This window comes from Carassius carassius, chromosome 6 (genome assembly GCF_963082965.1).
Source record: "Carassius carassius chromosome 6, fCarCar2.1, whole genome shotgun sequence".
Lineage (NCBI taxonomy): Eukaryota > Metazoa > Chordata > Actinopteri > Cypriniformes > Cyprinidae > Carassius > Carassius carassius.
Genome location: NC_081760.1, coordinates 31,974,045 through 31,988,215, shown reverse-complemented (window position 1 = coordinate 31,988,215; position 14,171 = coordinate 31,974,045). Strand labels below are relative to the sequence as shown.

At 38.2% G+C, this 14,171-nt stretch overlaps 1 protein-coding gene across 1 annotated transcript in view; it reads right to left on the bottom strand.

The window, feature by feature from the left end:
- The window catches only part of LOC132142650 (serine/threonine-protein kinase N1-like), a 38,100-nt gene that overhangs the window by 22,357 nt on the left and 1,572 nt on the right, over positions 1–14,171 (bottom strand). The window lies entirely within an intron of this gene.

The window sequence follows — 14,171 nt, the reverse complement described above, 5'->3', positions numbered from 1 at the left end:
GTGGGCTTCTGTCTCAACCGCACGGCTGTGGTGGTCTTCTGTGCTGCCCTGGTGGGCTTCTGTCTCATCTGCTCGGCTGTGGTGGTTCTCTGCACCGCCCTGGTGTGCTTCTGTCTCTACCACACGGAGGTGGTGGGCCTCTGCGCCGCCCTGGTGGGCATCTGTCTTGTCTGCTCGGCTGTGGTGGCCCTCTGTGCCGCCCTGGTGGGCCTCTGTCTCGACCGCAAGACAGTGGTGGTTCTCTGCACTGCCCTGGTGGGCGTCAGTCCTGTCTGCTCGGCTGTGGTGGGCTCCAGTTCCACCTGCGCCATTCCGGTGGGCTCCAGTTCCACCCTGGAATCCTGCCCTGTCGGCTCTGCCCTGGGGCCCTGAACTTTCCGTTCCCTCCTGGCCCCTTTGTTTTGTTGTTGATTTGTTTTTGTTTGTTTTTTTTCACTTCCAGTCTCTGTTTCCCTCTAGCGACCTGGCCCTCTGTCCCTCCCCGGTCCTCCGCCGGTCCACCTCCCTCCTGGTCTCCTTGTTGTTGTTTTGTTTTTTTCACTTCCGGTCTCTGTTTCCCTCTATGGACCTGGCCCTCCGTCCCTCTCCCTGATCCTCCACCAGTCCACCTCCTTCCTGGTCTCTGTGTTCCTTGGTTTGTTCTTGTGTTCGATGGAGCATCTGGTAGCTGCTCCTTAGAGGGGGGTAATGTCACAGTGTCTGGTCTGTGTTTCCCTGGGTGTCCACTAGTGGTCTCACTTCCCCATAGTCACCCCACTGCAGGCACTACATTTCCCACAAAGCCTTGTCCCTTCATCACTGTTAATTGCACACCTGTTAATTGCACTTAGCTGTCTCCACTTTCATCGTTTTCACCTGTCTATATAAACCGGTCTGTTTCTATCTGTTTCATGGAGTCCTTGTTTTCCGTCACCCGGCTTTCTCATGTTCCCTTGTGTTTTTTCATGTTTCTTGTTTTTGGACTGCTTTCCTTGTTATTGACCTCTAGCCTGTTTTTGGATTACCCCATTAAAACACTGCAATTGGATCTCTCATTTCCTGTGTGCATTCGTTACAGAATGTTACTGGCAGCTGTAAAACTCATAACATTACATTTGTATGCTACTGCAAAATATTGCAGAACACGGAAAGCATTTTAGGTAAAATAATTACTAACTGTTTGTTGTTATTATTAATGACGGCGATAAACGTGTTACTGCTAACCTAAACAAACAAAAACAAAATAACAACAGTATGAACGCTTACATAATGTTTTTATATTATAGTACCTATATATGTATCTATTTCCCCCTTTTTAGAGCAGTACTAGCTGTCTTTGAAAGCGCCGCCATTTTTTTCTGGTTCCGTGGGAGGTGCAGAAAACTGCCAATTCAGTCGTAATTTGTAATTATGAGTTCTACGAGGATATGAATGCTTTTCACGAGTTGGTATCTTGTAATTACTGTAATAACGATATGGTGTGAACGCACCTTAAATTCCCGCTGCGCCACCTCATCCTCCAATCAGGATTGACAGTCAATCATTGATGACAGGTGGCAGCCAATACCTCATACTGTTTAAGGCTAGATGACATACAGCAAAGACTACTGGGTATGCGCACATCAATGTAGCGTAATTTTTCTCACACTGTACAACATTAATTACTATTTTTGCATTATCGTAAGGGGTAGGGTTAGGGTTGCAGTAAATGTAGACTTAAATAAAACACAATCTAATAGGTAGAAAATTCAATTTATTGTTACTGTAAGGCTGGGAATTTATGTCCAATGATGAGTTCTGCTGTTCTCACCATTCGATGAAGAACTTTGCGGTCAAAAGAAGAGCAGTTGCCGTACCATACAGTGATGCAGCCAGTCAGAATGCTCTCTATGGTGCAGCGGTAGAAATTTGACATGATGTTAGAGCAGATGCCAAACCTCTTCAGCCTCCACAGGAAATAGAGACGCTGTTCTCACTATGGTCTCTGAGTGTAGGCTCCAGGAAAGATCCTCAGAGATGTGAATGCCAAGGAACTTGTATCTCTTAACTGTCTCTACTATCTCTCCATTGATGTAAATGGGAACGTGAGTCTGCAGCGGGAGAGAGAATCAGGAGACGAGCGGTAAGTGAGTGGTTTGGGCAGAAATTATCATCACCTGTTTCTTGTTCCAGTAATTGGCGTGGAGAGAGTATAAAACGCCAGGAGAGACGGAAGCAAGGGAGAGAGAGACGGACTGCTGACGCGAACCGGAAACGGAAACCGGAAGGAGTAAATCGAAAGTGCTGTGACAACGTGTCAGAATAGAAGTCACCATTTGGTGTTTGCAAAGTTTAAGTTATTTTTCTGTTAAATAAATACGTCAGCAGTCCAGCCGACCCCTTTGTCCTCTTCCTTGCCCACACGAACTTACTACACTGGTGCCGAAACCCGGGAAGGAAGAAGGACCGCCGCCGCCGCCATGCAAAGCCCGTCCTCCACGCCGCTTGCGGACGTCATCGCTTCCCTCGCGATCCTGCACCGCGAACAACACCAGGCCCTGCTGGACCTGAGGATCGCTCAGGAGAGAGGACTGGGCCTGGGCTTTATTTTAGGTTTTGGTTTTATTTTGTGCTCATCAGTCGTCCGTGAGGGGCTGGTGCTCTGTTTTGTGTTTATTTTGTAATTATTAAAATGTCATTTTGATTGTCCGCCGGTTCCCGCCTCCTTCTTCCCGATGATTAGGAAGTTTTAATTGATTACAGTCACTTTTACATCATATGCAGTCTAGTAAAGGTCAAATAAAACTGTTTAGGTCTTTACACACAGTGCGTAACCCCAGGTTATTGTGGCTGGAAATGCCTCTTTTAACATTTAATAGTGAGGCTAGCACTGCTTTTTACCCAGGGTTACAAAACCCTTGCTCGGGAACATGGTTAGCACTGTATTTGTGAGGTTAACTCCACATTGCAGTGTCAAACTTGTACAGTATGTAATTATGTGATGTTAGAACAACTGTGTGCCTCATATTCACACTCGATTCACAGAAAAACAAAGAGAATGTTACATTGTTACCTTTATGGTCCGAAATGTCCATTCAGGAAAAACACGATATTAGTCAGGCAATATATGAGGTTGAACAATGCTAGAGCCTTCATGTAAACAGGTCATGTGCTGCATTCATCAATCAATGACACTGAACCCGCAAATATGGAAATACGAACAGTAACCCAGGGTTTAGTAATGTACAGTGTGAAACGGCAGCATATGAATACCCAGGATTAGCCTAATTGTTATCCCTGGGTAAAGCATGAGCAGTGTGAAACTTGAAGCAAGAACCCAGGATTCCTTTTACCTGGGGTTTATAATGACCCAGTGTTAATTGTTAAGCGTAAAAAGGCCCTTTTGTGTGTCCTAAACCATAATACACATGATTGATGTTCATATTCATTGGATTGTTGCAACAATAATTGGTTGAGCACTGTGTCAGCAACATGATAGTCATAGGTTCAATTCCCAGGGAACGTGTACTGATAAAATGAATCAAAGCCTAAGTAGCATACAACTGAAAAATAAATCATAGCATACATTATGGATAATTTGGGATAATTGTTATTACCCATAACCCCCAAATTCAGTGTGCGCCGGTTCTATGAGGACTGGCACAGCAGGAAGACTCGATAATTCCTTTCTCCTTATATTCACTATGCATTTAAGTAAGATGATGTGCTCTTGTTTAACAGAAGAGTAGAGATTTGTTATGAAAAGAAATCCCAGCTGTTGAATACAGGTTGCACTGCCATGCTTGAACACCAGGGGGCTGTTTGTTGTTTGAACAAAATTGTTAAATGAAACGAGATTAAAAGAGTCTGCTTGACTTTGGCAGACATTTTGCTTTAATAATAACAGACTTTGAATGCAGATGAATAAAGAGTCAGAAGAAATATGTTAAGGGCAGACATTTAAGAGATAAAAAGTTTAAAACATATTAGCAAGGGGTAAAATGTCAGGAGATGTAGAGCTCACTGTAAACAATCCACTCAGTTTCGCTTTAGATCTGGTCAAAGATATCATTCTGTTACTTTTAAATGTTATATTAAATGCATCTTCATAGCATGTCTAAAAGCCCTGGGTTTAATGAAGATTTAATGGCATGATGTAGCCAACACAAACATAACCTGGAACTCAGTATGTGTGAGGCGAGAAGGTTGTTTAAGGTGTGTGCACATCATTTCTGACTTGCTCTAAACAGCTTCCAAATAAATACACACTAAATCAATAATAGAAACATGCCTATCCTGTTTGCGACCTCTGTTATGCAAATACTTGTACTTACTTCCCATACACTATTTACATATGCATTTTGCAGATGCTTTCATCAAAAGCAACTTAATGTGTATATAAAATGTACATATTATTAGTTAGTGTTTTCCCTAGGAACAGAACCAGTAATCATGAGAGATGCTTTGATGCTTTATAATCAACAAAGCTGTCACTGCCAGTATACACTGACGCTACTTTTGGAATGTCAGGTGATGTTTTTTCACAACTTTTCCTCATAAGAAAGCAAATAAGTGTCATGAATAAACATTTATGATAGTGAAAGGACAGGCATAAAACCATGCACTTGAAGAAAGTCGCCAAGACAACCCTAATATGAGCTCTTTTTTTCTCTCTATCAGCCCAAACTATAACCGAGCAGTGCTCATTGTCAGGTCAGGCTTACTCAAACACACACACACACACACACACAGACAGACACACAGAGGGTGCTCTATTCAGCTGCTGTGGCTAGTGAGAATGCCAGAAATTCTGAGCTCAGTCAAAGCCCTGAGGCCAAATGACTGTCCTTCCTTCTGTCTCGTTCTCTCTGTCTGCCCAGTCATGAGTTCTGGATTCATTAATCCTCATTTCATCTGTAGCTTGAACATTTGAACAATTTTAATAATTAAAGATGACAATGAACATTAGAGAGAGAGAGAAATAAAAAAAATCAGTATGCAAGATAGACAGAGAAACCCAGAAAACTAAGATAAAGAGGGAAATTTGAGGGAAAATTATATATATTTGATTATATGACTTGCAATCATTTAGTAGTGAAATCACCCCTTTCTTACAATCTACTGCAAGCTTGAATTGAGATGCCGCCATCAATTCAACAACTGATAGATAGAACCAAGCTTTTCCATTTTCAATAATAGTTTTTTTTAATCAAAGTATGTTACAATACAGAGAAAAGATCTGTCACTAAATCCTTTTTTTTATCACGACTTTGAGGAAGTCCTGTATAATTCACTGACCCCGATCTTTTTGTTAAGAGGCATTTACATAAGACACATTCTCCCAATCAAAAACAGCTCAGAGTGTAACCACATAGACTTTAAATATAATTTGTAAAATATTACTATTCTGGAATAAAACTAACATGCTATAAAAATTTGAAAAAATTCTAGGTAAACTAGTTGACCTCAGCGTCTCATCATAATAAAATCTGAGAGGAAAATGAAAGATACATACACACATATATATATATATATATATATATAAAACTGTAAACTGAAGAGAAATCTTCACGAGTTAACAATATGATCTGATAGACATTTTGCATGTGTGTGCGTGTGTGTGTGCGCACATGTGGAAGCAAAGAGTTCCTTAGGATGTCACTGTGCGTTTTGTCATGGGTTTTCAGTGTGTTCATTATGAGTAGAAATGAATAGTGTGTGTGTGAGTGCAGACTGAGTTCAGATGAATAGTTTCATTGTGGCAATGTCAGGAAAAAGCCTTCTTAAAATCTCTATTGTGCTCACTCAAACTCTCAGACTCAGATATAATTGTTCCTTTGTGGATTACCCTCTTAATAATCTTACAACTGTATTTGAAATATCATTTTAAATAACTACATAATAGCTTCCTAAACTGATATCTTACAGTCAATATATGAGCCCAAAGTTAACTGCCAGTGACTGCCATTTGAGAGGCTTTTATTTTTAAAAAAATAATGTGAAGAAAGTGAGAGAAACTGCAGTGTCCAGGAAGTGGGTGTGAGATCAAGGGCGTTCTGACCACATCGGGTCTCCCTGAACTGCAATAGAAAGATCTGAGGGAAGATCAGACCAGGGTTAATGGGTGAGAGGTGGCCCTGTTCTGCTGTACACAATTCAGAGGACAGTTTTTTTTCCCTGCAGCACCACATATTAAAATGAATAATGAGATAAAGAATAGTGATACCATTACTTATTAATCCAGCTATTTCCAATAGCTGTTGGAAAAATGGGGTATAGTTTAGTATATGTATTATGTAATAGTACAGATTATTGTTCAACATGTTCTTAAGCCCTGTAGGGAAAAGTTTTTAAGGAGAGAGTTCACCCAAAAATAATAATCTTCATGTTGTTCAAAACCTGCCACATTTAAGACAATTTGAAGAAATTGACTTCAATTATATGGACACAAAAAGGTCATACTGGTTTGGAACAGCATGAAGAGGAGTCCAGGTTTACAGAAATGGTGTAAACTTGCACCAGGAGTCTCTTATCATCTGTTCTGAGCAGTGTTCCTTACACCGCTTCTCTTGGCTGGCCTCCTATCATGAGCCAAGATGTGGGCTAACTTGATGATGATGGAACTGAGGCAGTTTCTTTTTTAGAGAGAGTAACTCTTCTATCACAGGGAGATACACTTACACCACCCATTTGGATTGGCTCAGACAACAAATGTCCCACTGCAAACATCAGATGTTTGAGAAGGTGGCAGATTAAAAATGGTCCTATTCATCAGGACTTATTACCAAAAAAATTACCATGGAGAGCCTTTTTTGAGCTGTATATGAAGGAGTGGATCTACTGCTACCAATCTTCAATGAGCCAGTAACATGAGAAGATATTGGGTCAAAACTATACCTACAGCAATGTTCAAATGTTACTCTTTCAAAACAACATTTAAAAAAAGCATAAAAAGGGTACAAACACATTTAATTTTATTTAGGACTGTCAATGTTAACATGTTATTGCATGCGATTAATTTTACAGTCGTTAATGTGTTAAAATAATGCGGCAGCAAGATAAATTTTTAATGAGCCGAAAATAATACACGTCACACCTCCGTTTATCAATTTGCGCTGGCTTCCAATAGCTGCTCGCATAAAATTGGAATGTCAAAACTTTTTTAAAATTTTTCCTACAAAACTACCACTGGCTCTGCACCCCTTTACCTTAATTCATTACATCAGACTTATGTGCCCTCTAGAAGCTTGCATTATGCAAGTGATCGTCACTTGATTGTGCCATCCCAAAGAAGCACAAAGTCACTTTTACAGACTTTTACATTAAATGTTCCCTCCTGGTGGAATGACCTCCCCAACTCAATCCGAGCAGCTGAGTCCTTAGCCATCTTCAAGAATCGGCTTAAAACACATCTCTTCCATCATTATTTGACCCTCTAACTTTAACACTCACTATTCTAATTTTATTCTTAAAAAAAAATAAAAAATCTAACTACCGTTTTAATCTTTTTGTATTCTATTTTCTTTTCATTTATTATACAATTATAAAAAAAAGACATCTAACACTAGCTTGCTCTATTCTTTTTCTATTCTATCTGTTTTCTTTTTATTTATTATATTATTTAAAAGCCCTTGCTATGTCTACTGTGTTTAAGCTAAATGAGACTTGTTATAGGACTTATGTCATTGCTCTTTTGTTGTTTTTGATTGCTTCCACTGTCCTCATTTGTGAGTTGCTTTGGATAAAAGCGTCTGCTAAATGACTAAATGTAAATGTAAAATAAGTAAACACAATTCAAGCAAAATTACTGAAGCACAATTTATATTCTAACCCTTTAGCCCAATTTTGCTTCTCTGTTTGTGATGAGATAATTTTAAGCCGCTAAACTCCAGGAAAGTTTTCAATCCAATGCAATCAAACAATCCGTCCAAAACAGCACTTATATAAAGGAAAACCAGACTGATTAAATCAGAGATCGCAGAGAGAACAGAGACTCTCATTGCGTTTTCAGTGAATTATTAATTCCAGTGTGTTTCGCTTTGAGACACAAGCTCTGTCATATTCTGTGATTGTCTCTGAAAAGCGTGAGCCCTCACACGTAGACTGACCGTAATGTCAACACATCCCAACACTGTATGGCCAGATGAGATGCAAACTACGTTTTTTTGACTGGATAACCAGTGTCTTGCTCATAATGTTTTGATGTATGAAGACTGCAATTAAAGTAAAGACAATTGCGGTGGTGTACAGGAGTCAGTGTTTCCTACAGTCTTACACTCTATGTGTGGAGGCACTTCCCCTGGGGAAAATATACATATGTATATAATGTAAATGTAAAACAGTAGACAATCTTTAAAAGTGCTTTAAGAGTTTTAAGTTTCCCCTGTAATGGTTCTGCTCTCATTAACTCTACTTTATCAGGAATTTTAGGAAAGATTCAATGAAAATTACATAAAAACTTTTTTAAAGAGAATCAGTTAAAATAAATCAATATATGGGAAACACTGGGAGTCATACAGTAAGTACCATACAGAGTCCATTATATTAATGCGTGTATGAGTGCTCTTGACACACTGATCACACATTGTATCTATGCACAGACATTGCGTACATTCATGTTGTTTCCACACACATTCATGATAATGTTTTGATTTGTCAGGTGTATGTTGCTGTGTTTAGTTAATGAGGATCCGTGTACTGTAGTAGATATATGCAGTCAGCAGGCAGTTGGTTTAAAATAAACAAAATAAACATTTGAAACAACATTAATGGTCTATTCTTAATTTCATAAGGTGTGTGATTAATTGCGATCAAAAAAAGGTTATGATTAATTAGATTAAAAATTGTAATCTATAATTTGATTTTAGGTAAATTAGGGTAATTATTATTATTCAATGTTTTGCTGGTATGACAAGGGTGAAAATGTATCATCCATACAGGCCTACAAAACCATATTTTGCATTATTTAAGAAGAAGGCATTTAATATAGATGTACACAACTGCTCTTGGAATTACTGAGAAAAAAAAATGCATAGCATATCACAAGACCAACATATACTTGGGGGGAAAAAAGTTGAATGACTGATGTATATGAATTACTTTAAAAGTTTATTTCTATCTTTTTTACTCCAAAAGTTTCAAATTCTAAGATCTTAGCCACTGTTGATGAATTATTACAACTAGATTTCCCCTAATTAATAGACTGAGCTCATTAAAGAGCTTTGTTCCTGTTCTACCACCCTCCTGTGAGACGGTATCCTGTGACATCACTAATCATAGTTGCTATGGCATCAGTTTTCCTGGAAACCAGTGTGCAAACACCTGTCTGTGACCACTCCCAATGTCTCACATCTGTGACTTATAACAAGGTGCAATCAAGCCATCAGAGCTGATCAGATCAATCTCAATGTTTGCATGTCAGAAAAATGTCTAAAAGTAACCAGGAAGAGGAATAAACCTATTTGAACTGCACTGAATGTTAATAATGTATTTGCATAAAGCACAAGACTTCCTTGTGCAAACCAACTGATCCTATTGGTGAAAAAAGAATATGATCAGCAAAACAAAGTCATATATGTCTCTGTTATTGTACTGCAATGCATATCTCTTATTATTTCTATGCAGCATTTGTGTAAATGAGTAAATCGATCAATTTCTTCCTGGAGTGGATTATTTATGGCTGTGGTTTATCACTTTTTTTTAAAGGTTATCTTAAATAGGATGAATGATGGAACTGTTGAAAGATTGTATCTCACACAGACACAGCATTATGTAGACTAAGTAGCCTGTAAAACACTAGACCCACCCAGAGTCAAGGGACTGGGCTGAGACTTATTGACCTGGAGAAGTTTTCTCTTTCTCAAATACACACATGAACACCCATGTGTGCAAACACACACACACACTGTCATGTACACAAACACAGCAAGGCATATGAACATCCTGCTTTCTAAACTGACAAGACGAAAAAGAATCTAAGCTTTTCCTTCACATAACATTACTAACAAGCATTTTCAAAAACTTTGCTACTAAGTTTGCACTACACATTCAAATAGAAAATCTGTGGTCTTGACAGGTATGGTAAATTACTTTCATAAGGAACAGAAACAGAAAATGACGCATAAATAACTGAACTACTGTACTGTACAAAGCTACAGAAGGTCTCCTGGGAATGGCAACCACCTAAATGTAACCTTGTTGTTAAATATTGTTGTTGCAAACATTGGTTTCTGTCATATACTGAATTTTGTTGTTGTACATTCTCATATAAATATGTCTCCAAAGTACTGGCATCTTGCTGGATAAAATATAAAAGGTTTTGTTGAAATTGTGAGAATGACTAGTAATTGTCTTGCAAGCATGAGTTCCTAGCTGCCACAGAGTTACACTATAGCTGTATGATTTTCAGCTATTATTGCACATTAAATACCTAATAAATTATTTGTTGTTTTCTATTGTTCAAAAAAAAGATATTTTCTTTGGTCACATTTATATTATAAATATATTATAGGGTTATTATCAGGATTTTTACTTGAAACATTAATACATACATTATTATATATAGAATATATAACATATTCAATTATCATATCGTTAAGGTGAGGACTATGGGATAAAAATAATCATTTAAAAAAAGAAATAAAATTGAGCCTAGTGAAAATATTTGAAGGGCAAGAACAAATCTGAAGTACTGACCCAAATGAATCAATTGAAAAATCCTAAGCCTCATACTGATCCATCAATCAAACACAACTTAATTTGCTTCATTTACTTCTAATCATAAACAAAAACACAACCATGTGACACAAACAATCATCCCTGCATTAACAGAATGATTCAGTAACCTAGAATAATGATCTTTTGTCATTGACACAAAACAGAAAAAAAACTCTAATTTCAGGTTTAAATTCATCTTATTCTCTCAGAGAAATCCGATCTCCAAAGAGAGTGCCTGAATCCTAAATTGAGCCTGGAACTCTAAGAGAGCCGGGGGTGTGATGGAGAGCTGGCCCATATGATAAAGGGAGAGACAGACAGAGAGGGGAATTTTGGAGTGAAGGAGGGGGAGAAGCAGAGCAGCTGGTGTTTCACAAAGAGGAAGGGGGGAAGAGAGAGAGGTAGAAGCAGAGAGAGAGAGAGAGAGAGAGAGATTACAACCACTACTACACCCTACGGATCAGTTTACAACACTCTAACTGTTGCATGCTCTCGCAGACAAAGAGCAACAGGGCAGTGTGGATGAGAAGGGAGGATATGTCTTTCTGCAGAGTATGCTAGCTTTCACAGCATTAAATATTCATCGCTTTGGGGTGTAATAACAGGATGGCTTCCAAATAAATGATTTCAATGGGCGAGTCAAACTAAAATTCCTGCATTGAACAAGGAAACTGTGGTTTTTAAGTGCTTTATAAAAATCAGAGATTAACGTACTGATAATGAAACTTTATTCTAACATAAAAGATAAAGTTTGATAATACACATTTCTATAGACATTTCTTCCTGAATAACAAATCAAGCAATTAAACTACAATGAACAATAAAATCAATAGAAGGAAAGAGATAGAGAGCATTTACTAAGTAATTGAGTACTTTACATCAAGATCAATGTATGGAGAACTAGCCCATGGCATTTAAATAATGGAAGCTTGGTTTTAGTAATGGAACAGTTGTGCAAGCTGCTAAAGGCTACAGAACACTGGATAATGAGCAGAACTCATCATGGCAACAGAACTGATGATGTCACAGAGGGGAGGAGCTGCAACGGAAACAAGGATATGGAACACATGGCCAGAGTTTGCCTTTATGAGGTCATGAGAAAATGCAGCTGTTTTACACTTGGGGAAAAAATGGGGGAGGGAAGCGATCAAGTTTCTTAACCTCTCATCAGAGTATTAAACAAGCTGTTGATCAGATTAAAGGCAGGAATACATTGGTATTCTCTTCACTGAAGATAGTGGAAGAGTAGCGATGCACTGATGTACAAGTCAGCCCAATCCGAAGCTTAAACAATGACTTAAAGCTGCCCCAGGAGGTCAACACAAACATGACTGCAGAAAGTCATCAGCACACACACTAGCAGGGGTCAGTAAATAGGGTGAGGGTGTGGCAGAAGAGCACAACATGAAGCCCTCCTGATCCCCTCCAAAACTGCACCATCAGCCAAACACACCACAGCCAATCAGATCTCAGCAATAACTTTTCTAGCCAACAGAAAAGCACACAAGATACTGACACGTATGCTCTTGACATCTTTGAGCATCCTCACCAAATCAAATCCAAATGTTAACTACACTAAAAAGTCTTTCTTACCACTCTAAAAACATAAATGTTCAATAGAAAACAAAGTTGTTGTTTTTTAAAGAATTTTTTGCTAAAAGTTTTTTTGGGGACACCAAAATTATTATTTTATGGCACTGCTCCAAAAACTCATTTTTTGAACCTTTATTTGCAAAAAAAAAAAAATACTGGAGTTATTTGGGTTTTAAAGAAGAACCCAATTAGCATACAATTAGTTCACAAAGCCTTGTTATTAGTTGGATTTGTTTGATTTGGTTGACAAAACAAATCCAAAAGATTTGCTTGTGAATCAGACTGATTCAGATCTCAGGCTTAACTTAGTAACTTAACACGTACATAACTTACCAGAAGGAAGGATATACATTTATGGGGAAAAAAAAACTTAAATGTACTGACATTAGGTTGAAAAAAAGATAAACAATTTCCATTTCTGAACTAACTTCTCCTTCAACTAGAAGTGTTTACCACTAAAACTGCTTACTAAAATGAACTGCCAACTTCCTTCGACACAAAATGAAGCCAAATAAGTACACCGTGTACCTAAATCTATAAAGCCACATACAAGTGCATCAATTTGCTGATGTTATGTACTGACAAAAACAATATGCAATTGTGTTAAAAGCCATTGAAGTAAAGACAGGGCAGGAAACTGGGAATTGGTAAACTCTTCAAACTCCATTAAGCTGGCCTAATGCGTAGAGGGCTGTGGGAACTTACTTAATAAAACACACAGAAACACAACAGGACATCTGAGTTCACAGGGATAAGGCTTTGCAGAACATTTTAGCCTAGCACAAAAATTAAGTTCTGTCAGCTCCATCTGTGAATTAGTAATCTATGAGCAAATAATGTGTTAGTTTATGTCAGCGAGGAGGCTGTGAGATGCATCGGTGTACAGAATCTCCTGCTGTAAGAATAAGAAAGATCATTGCATCAATGAATTTGAAACTTGATTGTGCTCTAAACAAACTAAAAATATTATGCTCATAATGTGAACCAGCTGTTGTCATTAATGCCTAGTTCACACTACAGGATTTTAAGCCCGATTTGCAAGTTAACGAGCTCACTGACAAGTTGAGCTGTGATCCGGGGGAAATCAGCAGGTGATCAGCGCTCTGCAATCTTTTATGTGTGAACTACTCAACGACCCATCAAAGATACCTCGCAAATGCCAAAGGAATCTCTAACATGCTAAATATCTGGACCGGTCGACCGACTCGACATCATGTGGTGTTCAACTTCCCGTTCAACTTCTTGCATGTGTTTTCATGACAAAATGTGGTTTAGGGAGTTTAGTCAGGGTTGTTGTCAGCCCTGTTGCAGATCATTTACGTAGCGTCTCGTAATTGTGAACACCACAACGACTTCAAGACAGACAGCAAGTCATGTAGTCCGAACAACACAGCAATCTGTCTACATTTTAAGTCGTGTAGTGTGAACTAGGCTTTAGTTGCTGACATAATCACACTTACTCATCCTATGTGTGGACTGAAGTGTGAGTGTGTGTGAGGCTATCTCCACAATGTTAATTGCAACTGTGTAGGAGACACTTCATTAGAATCTGTGTATGACTGCCACTTTGTTTGTGTTTTCAATGCTGCCTGCCAGTATTTAGTCACCTCTGGCCACAAACGTTCACATTTAGCAATATCAACTTGTACATCTTCAAATATACAGAGAAGGTCTGATCTGTTAAAAACACTGGTGGCTAGTATCATTTGGTCAGTTTCAGCAGATTATTAAAATAATAATAATTGTAAAAAAAAAAAAAAAAAAAAAAGTATTCGATTAAGGTTCTCCCTGTAGTGTCAGTTTGAAAATCTACCAAATTTTGCAAATTGTCAATTATTTTTTATTAAAATTAACTAAAGTTGCACGTCATCTGTTGTTCACCCTTTTCTTGTTATAAACCTGTA